General features: G+C 36.5%; 1 pseudogene; it reads left to right on the top strand.

Annotated features, from left to right (window-relative positions):
- Positions 1-530: 530 nt before the first annotated feature.
- Positions 531-9725, top strand: LOC147510413 (puromycin-sensitive aminopeptidase-like; annotated as a pseudogene).
- Positions 9726-14071: the final 4346 nt, after the last annotated feature.

The following is a 14071-nucleotide window of genomic DNA, read 5'->3' as shown; positions in this document are numbered from 1 at the left end:
TGGTAAGCTTGTTACAAGAGGTATCAGTATGGGTTGGGTGCAGGGGCCACAAGAGAAAAATGGAGAACCAGTAAATGAGTTTGCTAAAGAGAAAATAGTATGTCGTTCACTGTTCATAAAATATTTTCTAAGATAAAAGGCATGCTTATTCGATTTTCATGCGACTCTAGTTATATTTTTTATTCTTGTTGTTGTTGTTGCTGTTATAGGATAAGTTGAATGAAATAGACTGTGATATAGAATGTGGAAGAGGAGATGCCCTCTCACAAGTTTTAGGTCCTGATCCTAATGGGCGTGCGCATGGAGTGGGATATGGAGTTACTCCATCTACTTTGTATGGTATCCAACAATGCAATGGGAGGATGAGTGAATTGCAGGAGAAATATGATGATGTATTGGAAGAAATGTCTTCTGTCAAGAAACTTGTTGCCAAACTATTGAATAGTGAAGAGGTATTCCAATTTGTTTGGGGATTCCATATATACTTTTGTTTTGATTTACTAACATCAAAATTATTTTCAACCAAACCATTCGTCTGTTCAACCTTCTCCAGAGGTGGCAATGAACCCTCAAAGTCCATCTTCCCAAAGCAATCACAATCTGAATTCTGTATGTATACAATGTTGGATTCTATTTTTTTTTTAAAATTTCAAATTCCTAGATTTACATTTATATTATTGTTTCCTTATATGTTTTCGTACAGGGACGGACTAAATCGAAAGATGTGTCTACTGAAAGATCTCTTGAGGGTCGACGTGACCACCAAAGTCCATCTGCCCCAAGCAATCAAAATTCAGTAAGTTTTCCATGTTAAATCCTATTTCATTAAATTTGAAATTTTCATTGCTTTTTTATATTTTCCCTTTCATGTTTTCGTACAGGGTGGGGCTAAATCCAAAGTTGTATCTATGCAAAGACCTACTCATCAGGCTCAACGTGACCATCAAAGTCCATCTGCCCAAAGCAATCAAAATCTGATTTCCAGATGTTATCCTTGCTAAATGCTATTTCATTTAACATGTGAATTTCTAGAGTCATGTATGTATATCTTTTTGTTTTCATATAGGGTACTAAATCCAAAGTTGTGAAGTGCAAGTTGTTTAGACTTGTTCCCGAAGATGTCGCGGGCGTAAGGATTTGTGGTATCTTGATGATCCAAAGAAGCCTCTGATGCATACTAAGCCTTTAGGCCGGGTTATTCAAAGGTTTCTATTGAAGTTGCAATTCAAAAGGATGCGCTACTTGTTAGGGGGAATAACGCTTTGAAGACGATAGAAGATGTTGTCTCTAGTTTTGTGGCTTGGCCAACCAATTCCTTAATTAAGTTGTGATGTGCACTCAATTTTAAGAGCTAGTCTTTTGTTGTTTGAAAACACTTAAATTTTGAAGACCTTTTAATTATGCGTGTTTGGGCAGTTGTGTTAGTTGGAATTGGACTCAATGAATGGTGAATGGTTTAAATTCTTCCACTTGGTGCTATATGTATCTGTTTTCTTTGTTATTCTTAGCTTTGTTATTGATACGTTTGCAGGCTTTAGAACTGATCATTATTCATATATCCATACTGATTGTTCTCTATTGCTTCTTGTAGGCCAACACTTTTTAACTCCGCCTTTGTAAAGTTGTCGCTAGCTTTACAATGCCGGTCCCAAGCCCGGATAAAGGAGGAGGGTAAAGGGAAGAGTATAGGGTATTCCAATTAAAATTCTTTTTAAAATATATCAAAGTTTGGGAGTGAAGCAGATGATCTACTGCTATAACATGGTATTTATTTCACCTTTTTTTGTATTTCCTTTTATGTCAGAACCAAATACTGTTACTCATTAGTTCTAACTACTACTTGATAATTTTTAGGAATTAGTTTGATAATTAGGGCTTGCATTATTTGATTGTTCATTTGTATTTGTGCTTAATAGGGAGCTGAAGTTGTCAGGATGTACAAAACTTTGCTTGGGAGTCGAGGCTTTCGAAAAGTATGAACATGGATTTTCCTGAACCTTGAGTGTGCATGTTTTGTTTTGTCACAGGGGCTTTATAAGTTAAAATCCTCCTCGGGAACTTTTATTCGGAATGTGAAGTAGAGAGTTTCCAAAAAATCACATTTTATCAGGTTTCTTCTATCATTCAAACTAATTCTATGGTTCCGATTGCTAGTATTGTTGATCTATTCTAAATATATCAAGGTATGCAATTTGTCTTGTTAGGATCTCCCCGATATCATGGCAACATATAGTTGTCGAATTGAAGTGATAAATAGAAAGTGATGACGGAGATATGTGAAAGTAGACCTCTTTATATGGCATACTTGTAGTCACCATGTTTGCTCCACAGAGAGAGAGTTCTCCCACCCTCCGCCCTTTATTTTTTCATTTTAGAATCATGTCCATCTTATAAGAGGAGTTGGTGCTTGAAGCGACCTCACATCTATAAAACTTTAGTGTTTTGCCTTTCTACTCTACGGGTTGTCGTCTCAAAAAGACTTGCATGCTAGTATTAGAAAGAGACCAAATAACCTTTTGGTTACCATAATTTCCTTTTTTCCCATATATTTCATTGATAATATCCAAATAGTCTTATTATCGCCGTTAATCTTTAAACTATCCAACCGAGGCGGGTTTTTTTATACACTAAATTGGATTTGTTTATGTACTCAAAGTCATGTTAATAACTTTTGTACTTGATCTATTAAGGGATATCACTAAAGGGACATCTGTTAAGAAAAAAAGAAGAAATTTGAAACTCTGGCGTTCATTACATAGACACAAAGGATGTGAGGTCTGAATGCCAATATGTGTTACTAGGCTTCCATTCTTTCTATTGGTGAAATATTTGAACCATTGATTTGATATAATAAGATGGCCTTACTAAGTCTTTTATGAAATCGGTGATTTTGGTGGTCCATAGGGTAATGATAGGTGCGTGGAATGGAATGTTGGGCGACCTCTCTCGGGTGAGAATCTTGAGATTGATGGCTGGCTTTGTTTGGAAGAACACGCATACATGTACATTCTCGGGTGAGTCTTCCTTGTGTTGTGAATTCTGTAGGCAGTTCTAATTTCGAGACCTAGCATCCATCCGTTTTGAAGTAAGCTTGAAAAGTGGATTCCCGTTTTTCTATGAAGATAATATGTTATAGTGTTAATTGAGGTCGAAAGCAATCTTCTCTTTTCTTGTTGCACATCACTTTCGACACAACAGGTAAAAGGTCCTATTCCTTTGCATGACCTTTTATTGTGCCAATTTCTTGGTTCCTACCTCTTACCACTTCGGTTGATCCAATTCATCTAGGAAAAATACTAGGATCATGCTATGTTCTTCCAGATTTTTTATTCGTTTTGAGTATGGTCGGTGTCATCAATAGTTTACCTTCACGCTTGTGGTTGTCTGTTTTGTCGACCTCCAATTGTCACATTGCATCAATCCCAAACGCGTCGATCATAAAACTCCAAAGAGCACTCTTCAGTATTATTCAAAACAGTTAAGTTATATTATTGCTAACGAAGTGTCGAAGAAGAAAGTTCAAAGAGAAAAGAGAGAACTGTTTAATTAGTTCCGCCCTTCTCTCACTACCCTGGGACACTTCCCCACCCTTCGGGTGGGCGAACGAAGTGTCCCACCTATTGAATAACTCATGCAGAACTCAGGATTTTCATGACTATCTTGGTCGGAAGTATATCTGTCAGTGAAGTATATCTTCTTTACTACATGACTATCCTAGTTTACGTGAAAACCTTAAAATCGTTTGATTCAGCCAAACTTGACAAGCCTATTTCACCCATAGTGATATACTTTCCACTTTCATGAAGCAAAGTTTTTATTAGTAAAGAATTGCTGTTTTTCAAGATTTGGAAGCTGATGGTATGTCGGTTTTTTTTTTTTCACTCGTCGCGCTATTCCTTGTTAATCTTTTTATTTGCTTACCGATTTGTTGATAATTCGATTGGAAGGAAAAACCGTCATTATTTACTTTTTACTTTTTTTCGGTTTCAAGAGGTGGTTCCTTTAAATCTTTGGGAATGTACTTGGAGTGAAGATAACAAGCCAATTCCTAAATGGGAGGCAATCATTCGCAGAACTTTGAAAATCTTTGCAACCAGAAGTAAAATATAAAAGCTATAGTTGCCCTTCTTTGTAGTCAAGCTGTGGTTGACATGGTAAGTGAGCTCTTTACATTTATTTTTATCCTCGTTCTAAATCTGCCCCTGCAACTTAATATTTGTTCGATATTGTCCCCTTTAGTTTATGTGTATACACATTTAAGTTTGTAGCTATAGCTTGCAGATAGGAACGATCCAGTTTGGAAAGGTGGACAAATATCTTCACCTACAAGAACAGTAGGCAAACCCAATTTAAAAGGAAAAGAAAATGAAAATGAAACAACGAAAACAAACAATAGGCATAGGAAAAAGAGAAAAGGGTTCAACACCATTAACTTCCATATCTGTTCATCATAAAAATTTAGTTGTCGCTTTATTAACTTCAGAAAATGTTAAATAAAAGTTATGTCCAGGTATAGTATATAGATATAGAGTTGACTACTTAAGAGTTACATATGGGTTTATTATCTTGGAGGTTGTCTTATTTAATAGACCATCTACACCATGAATCAGCACACAACTCATTTTATGTTGGCTGATACATGAAATTGTTTCATTCTTGTGAATGTTGAACTCAATTGTTTGAATGATACTTGACACGAAATAAAAGCTTAATTAATGATTTTCTTGTTCAAGCCTAATCATTGATCTGCATAGCCATAGTATCGATGGTACCTTTTCTTCCATAAGCGGGTAGCATGGTTCCTTTTGCGAATAATCGTCGATTCGATTTGTTCTTGAATACAACATGTCTTGATGTTGTGGTAGAGGAAATAGGTTGGTTGCTTTTCTTGAATGAGAAGAAGTTGCCTAGACTTTCGGAATCTATTTGAATACATTTAAGGACTTATCGGTTAGAAGAGTTTTAAGCCTCCCAAAATTTAGTCATACTCAATGTGGCAATGAGATGGAGAAGTTTGTATTCTCGTATCCGGTTCGTTATCAAATGGGAACCTAATTGAACAAGGAGAACTTGAGGTATTTTTAACTTCTTCCGGAATATGGACTGGAACTGGAACTAAATCATCTTCATGTTAGTTTTTTCACTTTAATTGTTGTCTCATTACGTTGAAGGGTGGTAGACATCATGTTCTCTGGGAGGACCCATTCAAGAAACCTTGCTACTTGTTTGCGTTAGTTCTTTGGAAAAGCTGGAAAGCACAGATGAAACATTTGTCACTCACTCAGGTCGGAAGGTTTCCCGAGGATCTGGACACTGCACAAGATCTCGCCAAAACAGGTCATGCCATGTATTCACTCAAAGCAAATGATGAGATGGGATGAAGATGTCGATTACTTCTTCAGTCTATATTAACTTTTATCTATTTTCTCAAAAATACTTTTCAAAGACATTTTTAAAGCTTCTTGTGCTACAGTTCACCATTGGAATAGGTGTTTGGTCTTGAGTATGACCTGGATATCTTTAATATTGTTGTTGTTCCAGATTATGACATGTAAGTTGCTGTTTTCTTGTGAATGGTGTTGCTGTAATCTTTACCACAATGTCAATGTACTATTTTTGAAATTGTGAATATATACTTTCTCTGTCTGTTCAGGTGAAAGGACTTTTGCTGTGTTGACAAAGCTAGATTTGATGGACAAGGGAACAAATGTTGTTGATGTAAGTATTAAGATCATTTTCATTATGAATGTCCATTAACTGCACAAAGTAGAACTCTTTTGGTCATATTTTGAATTTTTCACTAAAATTCTTTCTCCCAGCACTTCATATTTGTTGAAGTTACTGGTGAAGTTTCTCCCAACACTTCATATTTGTTGAAGTTACTGGTGAAGAATAATTTCTTTATCTCTTGGATTTTAATATATCTTTGATTAAAGATACAACACTTGCTGTATTCATATTTGTTTTTAGCTTATTTTGCTCCTCTCCTATTACCTTGCTTGGGGTGCTTCTACTTTGTTGGATTGACTCAGAAACATATGTATTTGTTTGTTTTATTGGTGAAACCAAAAAGGTTCTTGAAGGAAGAACATATAGGCTGCAACATCCTTGGGTAGGAGTTGTGAATCGTTTTCAGGCCGATATCAATAGAAATGTGGACATGATTCCTGCACGGCGTAGGGAGCACGAATACTTTGCAAGTAGTCCTGATTACGGACACTTAGCAAGTAAAATGGGTTCAGAATATCTCGCAAAACTTCTGTCAAAGGTAAGATACTAATAAGTTTTGTTTCCCTTTATCGATTATATGGTTCTGCGTAGAAAGGATATGATACACTTGGATGGTATCATGAATATGGAAACTCATTTTTGTACTTTTATGTTTTGCAACACTTGGAGGCAGTTATTAGGGCACACATACCAAATATCACATCCTTGATTAACAAAACCATTGATGAACTTGAATCTGAGATGGACCACCTTGGCAGGCCTATTGCTCTAGACGCAGGGGTATGAACAATGTTATCTCATGTTTGTCTTGTAGTGACTTTTGCGTTCACTGATCTAGCTATCTGTATAATAGAGTTTTGAGTTCTTAGATCTAGCTATATCTATGAGAGTTCAAGTTCATAACCAAATTTGCTACAACTTTACCTTGCAGGCTCATTTATATACTATCTTGGAACTTTGTCGGGCATTTGACTAAATTTTCAAGGAACATCTAGATGGAGGGTAAGCCCTTCTCAAAAGCTTTGATCTTCCCTCTATTTAACCTAGCCCCATATCCCCATTGCTGATTTTCGTAGACCAAATAAGAGTTTTTAATTTTTTTTCATTAATCAAACTTTTTGTTTATGATGCAAAGTAGAAGGAAGGCGAGTTCATATTTCCAAATATATTTGAGAGACCAATTCCATCTATCTTAAGGGACTACAGTGCACCTATTTGTCTTGATTTCGATCTCACTCAAAGTGACACGCTTTTTCTACTTAGCATGATTCGGATGAATTTAATCGGTATGTCTTGTCTATTACCCTTTTCTTGATATTGTCGGGAAATACATAATATGTTAAAACAAAGCACATTGTGATGAGTATATATGTGTTATATAGTTGGGAGGCGGGACAAGTCTTTGGCGGGGAAGCTTATGCTTAACTTAGTCACGACTTTCAAAGAAAAAACAAATCAACCGGTTTTGAACCCAGAATTTTTACATGGACTCAAAAGTCTTCTATCGACTCGGCTTGGATAAAGTCAGAGCTGTAACGATTACTTGAGATTTAATAGAGTTTTTGTCAAACCCATATATATTTACTAGCATTGTGGAACATCTCCCTCGGGGCGGACTGGGCCTTCCTCTTAGAATTCTAACAATTGTATAGTTGCATACCAATGACTGAGGCACCGTATACCTGTTTCTCTGGGTAGTTTATTCTTCATAAACTGAATTGTTTCAAGTTGATTCTTGCCAAACAGATGAATGAACTAAACCCACTAAAAATTTCTACATCATGAAACTTTTTGTGTATAAAACAGATGATATTGGCTCCCCATTCTACATCGTTCGAGAGTTGTTAGTCATGGTGTTTTATGCTTTAGGAGATGGGAAACAACCTTTTCTGATCAGCATGGGTGCTATCTCTCTGAATGCCTTCTTGGATTGGCTTTTGTGTCCGTGGGTTCGCCTTGGCACGAGGACTGGTATGATACATTTTACTTGATGGGGGCATTGAGAGCCTATTGTGTGAAGTTGTGTTAGTATATTTAGAGTCCTAACGAAGTCACTTTCACTGTTAAGGCACTTTCTACATCTTTGGTTACTTCTTTGTCAGCCTTGGCGCTTTTCACCCTCCTCTCAAGAAAACTTAACCAAGCTGGACCTGCAGGACTGTTCGACGCGACAGCATTGGTTCGCCCTCTCTTTCATAGAAGGTTACTGCTAAAATAGGTAGATCCATATTGATTTCTCATCAAAACAAAGTACATCTTTGTCGGTCTTACAATTTGGAATAAGTTACAATGCAGATCATTTACTCATTAGTTCTAACTACTACTTGATAATTTTAGGAATTCATCGCAAAGGTGCTTACTCTTCCCGGAGATGGGGAGATCATGGATATGATGGAGGTTGCAAATCCCAATGTTGTTCATTTGTCGACTCTTTCATCAGAAACTTCTCGCCTTCGAAATGAAAGCTGAATTTCTTAGCACAAGATGACATCTTCAAATATAAATATATGTTAAATCAAAATAGTATTTGCTTTTATTGTTCTTATTCTCTATTCATTTGGTCTTCCTCGCTTCATTTAACGCATCACATGTTCTAGGTCGAAAATAATAGGAGTATTGAGCCTTACATCTTTGACCATGCTAATATCTCCAGACGTGCTTTGAAGAATATTTCTCTCAGTGACTCTCCAAGGGTTTTGTTTGTGTAAGATGGATGCAGGAAAACTTGTTATGCTATCAAGTACATTATCTGACTGCCTGGTTTTGTTCCTTGTATAGCCTATCTTGCTTCTCATGAAGATCCAGACATTGTCAAACTATTCTTGCATGAGTACAAGTTTGCATTGATTTTCTAGTACAATGTTTCGTACTATAGAAAAAACAAAACAGAGTGGTTTGTTAGGCTATGATAGGTTCTTGGATTAAATTGATTGCATCAAGTCAGGCTGTGATAGGTTCTTGGTTGGGTGACTCTTTGGCTCAGTTCAGTACTGCAGATTAGATTTTGTTGGTATATGTTGGCTCGTTACAATTTTTTGTATTTAGTGTAATATTTATAATCGGAGATGATATTTGTGTGATGAATGTGATTTTAAGATACGTTTCATCTTTATTTGATGATAAATGACTAGGAAAATGGTATTATATTGGAATGATATTGGCAATTTTATTTTATTTTTATTATTTTATTTATTTATTTTTTTAATTATTTTGATAAATGGGACATCACTTTTAAAGTGATGTATAGAGTTATTTCACATCACTTTACAAGTAATTTAGAATCTGAATGAGACATCACATCCTAAGTGATGTTAATCGGCCTTATTGATTTCACTTAAAAAGTGATGTTAAACGTTATAACATCACTTGTGGACATCGATTAAAAAGTGATGTATATAGAGTTATTTCACATCACTTTACAAGTAATTTAGAATCTGAATGAGACGTCACTTCCTAAGTGATGTTAATCGGCCTTATTGATTTCACTTAAAAAGTGATGTTAAACGTTATAACATCACTTGTGGACATCGATTAAAAAGTGATGTAACGTTATAACATCACTTGTGGACATCGATTAAAAAGTGATGCAAAGTTATAACATCACTTGTGGACATCAATTAAAAAGTGATGTGAAGTAACATCACTTGTGGACATCGTTTAAAAAGTGATGTGGAAAAAACTGACTTTTCACGTCGCTACCAGTTACATCACTTGCAAAAGTGACGTCGTATATTTTTGACATCACTTATGGAGTGATTTTAAATGTCTTTTCTGTTGTAGTGAAATAACAGAGAAATGATGGGAAGAAATAACCTGAGATAGAAATTAAAATGACTTCCATTACCAGGAAAGTGAAGAAGTATAGAGATAGGAAAACTAAGCAGATGGACCCCAATTTCACCAAAGAAGGGAAGACGAAGCCACTCAAAAAAGTAATGAACCTTGACACTGGCAAAGAAATTCTTGATAAGGGGGAAGCAAGTCAGAGATATTGACAGTGGGCCACTGTTAGACCCTAAGCAAAGTCCCTACTATCATGGATTAAAAGAAAACCATAGATAAATTATCGACACTTTCTTCAAAATTGCGGACACCAGGTAAATCTAGGAAGACTATAAGTGTTTTACAAGTTTAAAATGACATCAAATAGCATTTTTGACTGATGCTAATTTCTTGGGGTTTTTGAAGCACAATCGCATGGGGAGATGGTGACAATTTCCAAATAGCTGGTTCTCTAGTAGAATACCTTTTGTTTGATAGGGAAATTGATTATTAGGTAAATTCTGATACCCCTTTCTAGACTATGAACAATGAATGTTCATACTCTTGTTGGGCTATGAACATTCAGTGTTCATACACCTAGTGGAGTATGAACAATGAATGGTCATACCTATTTGGACTATGACCATTCATTGTTCATACCATTGAACTATGAACAATGAATGTTCATACCTGACCTTTAATCAACTGAATAATGTTTATACTTTGCTATTTTTTAATTTCGATATCTGACCTTCATTTATTTGTAGAACTTACTTCATTTATACATTGTTTTGAATCTTAAAAATGCTCAATTCAACTCCTGCAGGCAAATTTTATACCGAGATTAGCAACTGTAGATTACAATGTTTAACAGACACACCCTGCAATGTTAACTCTTGCAAAAATACGTGTAACTTAAGATAAAGGTGTTCAGAACAACACACAAACCACTTTTCCACCAGTTGTGTTAACGTCCAAATCTTCTTTAATGGTTGTATCCTCAATTTCAAAATTTGTTGCATCTGCGGTTAGGTGTACAATATCGTCCGGATTTTGTAAGAGCATATTCACGCCATCTGCCAATGTCATGAAGTCAAGCTCCCCATGGTACTCAACAAGTGAGGGAGTGTTGGTTGCCTCATCATTTGCAAACACATGCTGATTGCGTAACTCTTTCTCAAAATTTTCATTCCTCAAAGAGTCCAGTATTTTAGGGTCAAAACTAGCTGCATCTTCAGGTGGGTGTACAATATAGTCTGGATCCTATAATAGCATATGCGCGCCATCTGCCCAAGTCATGAAGTTATGTTCCACTGTATTGCCGACCACATCTTGAAGTTCCCCATGGTACTCAGCAAGTGCGGGAGTGTTGGCCGCCCCATCATTTGCAAACACCTGCTGATCGCAATGAGTGCAAAACACTTTCTGAAAATTTTCATTCAAAGAGTCCAGTAGTTCAGGGTCCATCTCAGGCTGCGAGTGGCTGAAATGGCAACGTGCTCGTTGCGAAATAGACAGATAACCAGTTAGTTCCTAAAGACCCTCCGATTGAGAACCGCCATCCGGGTTGTCTATTGTGGCCTCAGTTCCTGAAATTGACAATTCTAATATTTGTTTGGATTCCTTTGGTACTGAATTCTGAACCGCCAATCCTAGTGCAATTGGTCGGTGAACAAAGTCCCCCATCTCCTTCTGAACAACAACCTAAGATTATAAACCAATAATAAGCGTGGGTCACGTAAATTGCATGTTGTACATAACCATAATCACAAACATGGTAAACACCTGATTTGACTCCCTTGGAGGGTCATTCGGTTCTAAAGTGATATCCTCTTTACTCCTTTCACTCTGTTGCAATACATAAAGGATACATAAATTGTTAAGAATATATCCTTCATATTGTGAATGCTAAATAAAAGGTTGCATCTATCTAAACTTTGACTAAAAGAGTCACATACATTTACAACTTCAGCTGCATTTACACAAGCATTTTCCTCCCCATTTTGTTGAGATAGATCATCAAAATGCTGTAGCAGAGGATCAGATGTACTATTAATTTCATTCACTGTTTTCATAACCGTGAACTGTGGCTCTGCGACTATCGTGTCAGATTTTTCATGATTGTTCCCCCCAATCTGCTCGCTACAATATTGGTTCTCCCACTGCTTGCTTCTTGGAATAGAATTTTCTTTGGGACTATTCTTAGTTGAAGGTTTGTTGTGGTTTTTGGTTGGTGGCCTTGTCTGTTTTCTGCTCTTAGTTGATTTATTCTCACAAGGTGCTATTGCCCTCCTCTTTGGAGGCTGAACAAAATAATTATCACTACCATTCTCATCATCGCCCCTTCTTTTAGCACAAGGCCCACTTCCTTTAATTAACTACAAATATGAAAGTACATATAAATTTACCAAGACACTATATCAGCTTCCAAAAAAACATTTAAGGGATGGGCTGGAGTATAAGAGTACATAATTAATTACCAATGATTGTCGATCTTCTACAGAACATTTTCTTCTTTTCACACGACGTTCTAGTAATTCCTACAAGGGCTGAATCCAAGGGAAAATTTTATTCATCTTGCATTTTTGTAGTGAAAATAATAAAATACATTCAATAAAACATAAAATCACCACATTTTCTTCATCATCCAGGACCAATTTATTCCTGTTTTAGTAGGCACCTTCCTCACTTCCCTAACATGCACCCGATTTAAATTCTACCAGTACAAGAACACAAAACATTAGGTTTACTCGTAACTACATTGTGGCAATATGAAGATGTGGTTTACTCATAACTACATTAGGTTTACTCATAACTACATTGTGAAGATACATTGCAGTACACATTACCACAGTTCGTTGCTCTACATGACCACTTCCAGTTTTATGAGATTGCTCTAAAAACAACTTTGCAGCCTATGCTACGACTTACAATTACGAGATCACAAATGACAAGCTTTGTCAATACTGAAATTCTCAATATCAATAAAAAGTGCAACATGCAAAAATTAACCTCATTCTGGTTCTTCTGTTCATAGAAAATGTCCAAAGAAAGAAGCTTCTTATCATCAGGTTCTTGTTGTAACAAACCATGAAATTCAGCACCAATTCAGCAATAATAATAACAGAAAAAACCATCCATCAAATCTGAAGTAGCAAGACTTATAAACCTTTAGCGCCTTTCTGTAGACTCCTTCTGCTTGCACCGTCAGAGGAATATATAACTTACCCATCACAGTCCGTTTCTTGGGATTGTATAATTTGGTCTCCCAAGTTCTCCCACGGGTGGTTTTCCCAAGGAAACCCACCCAACTTTGAAACCAGGGGAATATCTCCCCATCCACCCAGTGGACATTCAAAGTGGGCACAAGAAGGAAAACTAAGAAGAACCCAAAACTATAGTTTTAACAATAATGCTTTTAGACCAATTATGCGAGTAATAAATAAGAGTTAATATTGATTACGTATTTTTATGTATTTCAAGCATTGAAGTCAATTATATGCAGAAATGTGCCACTTTGGCGAGATAAAGGAGCAAGGGTTGGTTGCTAAAAAGTTCTATGATTAAAGGCCAAGATTCAAGGAGGAAAAGCCTGGTCAAAGCTGAAAAGTAAAGGTCAACGTGGGCAGAAACAACACACAAAGTCAGCAGAACTTCCAAAGACCGTATCTTTGGGCTCAGACCTCGGAATTGGGCCTACCTTATGTCAAAACGACCGGCTCGGAAAAAGCTTTCTAATGGTCCAGTGGGGAATTTCCAAATCCCCCCAAATATATTTAATTTGTTACCCGTTTTTCATGGATTAGACCATGAAAAGCCTTATTAGCACATGCGTAGGATTGACCAAGTCCTTACTATATTCCACCATCCTATGGTTGGTGCTGAACAAATTAAATTGAGGGTATTTCCCTTCACTTAAGCCGATAAGGCGGCATCTTGGTTAACTGCCCAAGCGCCTAATTCTGTGGATTCGTGGGCTAAACTTGTTCAACTATTTATGGAATATTTTTACCCACCCCTGAAGACCAATGAAATGCTTTCCAAGATTCATTTCTTTCAACAGAATCCTCATGAATCATTTTCAGAGGCTTGGAATCATTTCACTGATCTTGTTATAGAGTGTCCACACCATAACCTCGCGAAAGACACGTTAGTTCGTGCCTTTTTCAAAGGACTTCTACATCACCATAAAAAAATCCTTGACATAATGAATGGGGGTAGTTTCCTAAGTAAAGGAGCCTCAGAGGCTTATAAATTTTTAGAAGATCAAACTAAGCGTAATAATAACTGAGGGGGGGGGGATAGTGATGATTTCTCCCGTTCTGCTAGTTCTTCTACAACAGTTAAGGCCGCCGGTATGTTTGAGATGAAACCCGATCCTGAACTAAAAAATTTAATCGAATCTCTCACTAAAAAGGTAGAGGCTATTTCTATTCAACAAAAGCCTATTCCCATCATGAATGTCAACACCAATCCATGTAATTTCTGTTTGAGTCATATTGTCCTCTCCCTTACGAACAACAAACATTACAATAAGATAACGTTTGCTCAATTAATAGTTATCCTATTCCTAACACCC

This window comes from Coptis chinensis, chromosome 3, assembly GCF_015680905.1.
Source record: "Coptis chinensis isolate HL-2020 chromosome 3, ASM1568090v1, whole genome shotgun sequence".
Taxonomy (NCBI): domain Eukaryota; kingdom Viridiplantae; phylum Streptophyta; class Magnoliopsida; order Ranunculales; family Ranunculaceae; genus Coptis; species Coptis chinensis.
The sequence above is the reverse complement of the archived record's forward strand: the minus strand, read 5'-3'. Positions and strand labels throughout refer to the sequence as shown.